The 5,184-nt window shown below is 32.4% G+C and overlaps 1 pseudogene; it reads right to left on the bottom strand.

Moving 5' to 3' along the window:
* The window catches only part of LOC111372489, a 16,609-nt pseudogene that overhangs the window by 7,224 nt on the left and 4,201 nt on the right, over positions 1-5,184 (bottom strand).

Genomic DNA, 5,184 nt, shown 5'->3' with positions numbered 1-5,184 from the left:
GGTTTTTTTGTATTTATTTGACAATGGATCCCACATCGGGACCCATTCTTGTGAGAGAGCTCCACTACCAGGCCTCTACCTGGTAGAGGAACATTATCCCTTGCTCCATAGGGTTAGAGTTTCCATCAAACATTGGGCAATACGAGGGGACGATGTACGGAGTTTAGGCCTCGTTTTAATGGGTTGTGGGCCCAATTAAAACACAAAACAGCCTATATGACTTATTGGGCTTTTATGGCAAATAGGTACTACAGTGGGCTTTTTGTAAACTTCGAATATTACTTAATCTAGCACATAAAAAGTTGTCCTACACTTGATCCCTGTGTATCTCCCATTAAAGTAGAAAAATGTATATTAAAATATTGAATTTTTGGAGAATGTATGGTTAAAAGGTAAGAAAAATTTTTAAACTTACTTGTAACATATTTTATTGCGTGAATGTGAATGGGGGCTTAACTTCTCAGCTATATGAGAATATGTACCTAGAAAAATAACTATATTCTCTAAGGTGGGGGTGGGGGTGGGGGGGGTTTTTTTGTATTTATTTGACAATGGATCCCACATCGGGATCCATTCTTGTGAGAGAGCTCCACTACCAGGCCTCTACCTGGTAGAGGAACATTATCCCTTCCTCCATAGGGTTAGAGTTTCCATCAAACATTGGGCAATACGAGGGGATGATGTACGGAGTTTGGGCCTTGTTTTAATGGGTTGTGGGCCCAATTAAAACACAAAACAGCCTATATGACTTATTGGGCTTTTATGGCAAATAGGTACTACAGTGGGCTTTTTGTAAACTTCGAATATTACTTAATCTAGCACATAAAAAGTTGTCCGACACTTGATCCCTGTGTATCTCCCATTAAAGTAGAAAAATGTATATTAAAATATTGAATTTTTGGAGAATGTATGGTTAAAAGGTAAGAAAAATTTTTAAACTTACTTGTAACATATTTTATTGCGTGAATGTGAATGGGGGCTTAACTTCTCAGCTATATGAGAATATGTACCTAGAAAAATAACTATATTCTCTAATCTGCGTCGAAAAATTTTAGAGCTGAAGTTCGGTTGAAACTAACTACGGTAACGCATAATTGTTGCTGGAATAGGAAATTATAAAATTTTGAATTGACAATATATTTCTTGGATAACATTATAATGAATAAGCGTGGAGAGTAAAATTGAAGGTAAAATCCTTAAATGTTGAATTCTCAGTAAAAACCGATTTTATTGTTTGTCTTGAGTAATTTTAGATTATTTTTGAGAGCCCCGTATAATCATGAAGTAGTTAGTATATACGTGTACCTAACCCCTCAATTCAAAATAAATTAACCTCGTTTTAATGATCTAGTCATACGCTATATATGAATTTGAAATACATCTATCCTAATTTTGCTGCCTTGTAATCTTAATCTCGTGTGTAGCTTTTGAATTATTCAAGTATAAGAAATTTACTTGAATTCGATTGTTAATTGTACACAATCCGACCCCAGCCTTTCAATTATACTGAAGGAAGGAGTAAAAAGAAACAAAATTTGGGGAGTAAAATAGAAGCTGATTCCATTAATTTTGATAACTGTAAAAGCTACATTTGTTTAGGAATCCAGCTACACACAAGGTAAAATAAATAAGAACCTGTTCCCAGCATCAATGATGTAGGTATCATGTTCTACATACACCATTTTTCAATATTAACATATTTTCATCAGTTTTCAAATACATACATTTAACAAAAGAAAGGAATGGACCATGTTGTAGCCATTTGATACTTAGTTTTCAAAAGTAGTTATCCCAAAAAACTTTAATTATCTTCTGCTCCATTTTCTTTCTTTTGGAATAAATGGATTTGAACCAAACAATGCTGAACTTATGCTTTCCTTAGAATTTACCTTTGAACTTGAGGTGTGATCGGAAGACTTGACAAGAGCTTTTTTCTTTGCTGAAGGTGACCAATCTTCCTGAGAATCCACATCAGTACTTTCCCAATTGCTGTAATTGCATGTTCAGAATTAACGTTTGCTTGACTTTGTTCTGTAGTCAGATGCACCATCGGGGCTTGTGCACTTGTGACAAAAGTTTCTTGACTGGTTCACCAATTGCATTTGCGTTTATGAAGCCTGTCACATTTGATAGTTGCACACATGCTCTAGCCCTAAGGTATTGAAGGTTCAATATGTGTAAACGAAGACATGGATATATCAAATTAACATAGAAATAGAAATACATGAAGAAAGTGTTTTTGTTATTTTTATTTAAAGAATTAATTTTATTATTAGATGTAGTATACTTTTTGCCGAGGAATAACTTTAGAATTGGGATTCTTGCAAAAAATACAAAGATATGTTTCCCCAAGATCAGGTTGTGATCACTGATAATAGTTGTTGCAAGCCATGTACCAAGATTTATTATCAACATTATCGACTATTGCTATGCCATTGACCCAATAAAACCTACACTATTTTGAATATGAATTTTTAGTGATAAGTTTATTAAAATTTTTTTTTTTAAAAATTAAAAATTAAAAATTAAAAATTAAAAATTAAAAATTAAAATTAAAAGATCCTTATTGTCAAGATTGTGATATTTTGCATGATCCTTCTTTATATTATATTAACAAATAATTTCAAAATTTTTTGGTTCAATCAAACACAATACAGTAATAAAAGATCAACCTTTTCAAATTCTTGATTTAACATTTTTCTATGTTCGTTCTAAAATAGAAACAGGGTACATCATTGCAATTATTATCTCGGGTTTTTATTTCAAGGCCAATGCATCAGCATAATAATTTGTGATCCATCCTTCGCGCACTAAATATTTAAATAATCAGTCAAATTAACTCAAAAGATGACGTTTTCGAGCATTGCCCACCACTTCAAAAAGGGAGAATCTCTTTATCCTACTGTTTTTAGTTCAACGTTTTCATCTTTTATCATCTATTAGAAACTTGGCTTTTAAAAGACTTTAGTGAAAACAAGAAAATGGGTGGCAAGTCAACTGAGAAATGTCCTATCATTTCCCAAAACTGGGACAATTCTTACCCTCTCTAGCCAACCATTACCATCTCAACTCCAGCATCACTATGGCTTCTAATAATTCTATAACTTTGCATGAGGAAAAAGTGATGGTATTGGGCCATTTACTTGTTTATTCTTTAGCCACAAGCAAATAGGTACATATCTTAAGTTGAGTAACCCAACAAAACGGGGATTATTTAGGGCAGGCTAAATGAATGATAGAGACGTATGACTATTGAATGGTTACAATGCTCTACATTTAGAGATAAAGAGTGTTAGGTTTTATAATTGTCGACAGTCTGTGGACAAATATATTGATGTAAAAAAAAGTGCCATAAGCAACCATATGCTCCACTTGCTTTCTTTACAATAAACACATACACACATTTGTGTGTTCATTTATTTATATTAATATTTACATTTATATAGGAAGAAAAAACCATGTGGCATGTCATTACATTCCTGTGCACTTGCCTAATTTTCAAACATCTCCACGAGAAAGATGCATAAAAGAGGCATGCCCAGTGCGTAGTGGGTTTACTATGAGTTTGTCAAATTGTAAAATTCACAATTATATTTTAGCCATACACAAGCACAAACCATGTTTATTAGTTCAGAAGATATTTGTAGCCCTTTGAAGGTTTCAATAATGGTTGAACGTATTCTGTCATTGGCACAATGATGTCAATTGAAAAGTTTATGGCTATAATCTATAGTTTGTCTTTTAAGGACTAAAAGATGTAAAGGTGTCAAAAATGGGAAAATTCATTATGAAGATAGCTTGAAAAATGAGAATAGAACAAGCTAGAGAATACAATACACATTAGCCATACAATTGCCAGAGGAAGGGAAGTTACAAGGAATAGAAACTTTACCAAGCCATCTGATATATCAATTCCAACATCGTAACTGATCTTTGGCATGTATCATTTGATATGATCATCACCCTGGTGTACATAAAATATTCTCTATCTGATCTTAGAAACAATTTAACGGCATTATCATTAATTATTTTTGTCATATGAATAATTGGGCTTGATTCTCACTCTTCCAACGTCAGATTGCTCCTATATAAACACTATGCTTTAGGTCACTTTTTCTTCCTATATAAACACTATGCTTTAGGTCACTTTTTCAGGATTGAAGTATGTCCAATCAATGAGACCCTGTAAAATTAAGAGAAGTCCAATCAATGAGACCCTGCAAAATTAAGAGAACTTCTCCACGAACTTAATATGTGTATATGAGCTATATATAGAGATAGACATATACATAAAATGCTCATTAGACCGATATTTCCGTCTAAAGCAAAAAATAAATCGTCAAATTTAAATGTGGTATTTTGAAACTTAAAAGAGGTAATTTCAATTCATTTAAGATTGTCTTTTTACTAGCTAACAATGCAAACTAAATTGCCTATATAAAGACATACCATTAACAGTAGTGACAGCAATGATAAATTGACCAAACAAAAATAAACTAACAAATTAATTAAATCAAATTATGATAAAAATATTCAAAACAATGTATTAAGGATAAAATATACATATTTCGTTTATTACCCTCCTGTAGTGTATGGGTCTCTTAAACCACTGGAGAAAATTATATAGCTCGCGAATCATATAAAATCAATTTAATATCCTGAAATTCGGAAACAAATAAATTCTTTAACAAGAAAATATATCATAACTCGTGAGCCAGTAAATTAAAAATGATGTAAAAATAATTTATTATAATCATTAAAAGTTGGAAAGGGTTCGAACAACATACGTGGCCTCCAAAATAAGTTGTAATCCAGTGTGGTTGAGATGGGACACCATAAAAAGTTCTTGCAGTCTGCGATAAATTGATGCAAGTCGAAAGGTGAAGATGGAAACATTGTATCGTTTATTCCTCTTCCAATGGGCATCACCATCCCATTACAAGTCTAAAGAAGAAGAAAGGGCCACAATTTCAAATAAATGAATATTAATAGATAGGTCAGTTAAGCACGAATTTCTTTACGTTAGGTCAAACACGTTGCATTCAGTTTATAATTCATGTTCAATAACGAATTTTTCGAGTGAGTGTGATAGAATGTGTCACTTGTCCATTATAGAAAGAATTAATTGGATATAACCTAGTAGTTTATCTGTTGTCGGAAATTTGACTAACGCAATCAAAAGAA

The sequence above is a fragment of the Olea europaea genome, unplaced genomic scaffold, assembly GCF_002742605.1.
Source record: "Olea europaea var. sylvestris unplaced genomic scaffold, O_europaea_v1 scaffold1004, whole genome shotgun sequence".
Classification (NCBI taxonomy): Eukaryota; Viridiplantae; Streptophyta; class Magnoliopsida; order Lamiales; family Oleaceae; genus Olea; species Olea europaea.
This window is presented reverse-complemented; position numbering and strand designations above follow the sequence as displayed.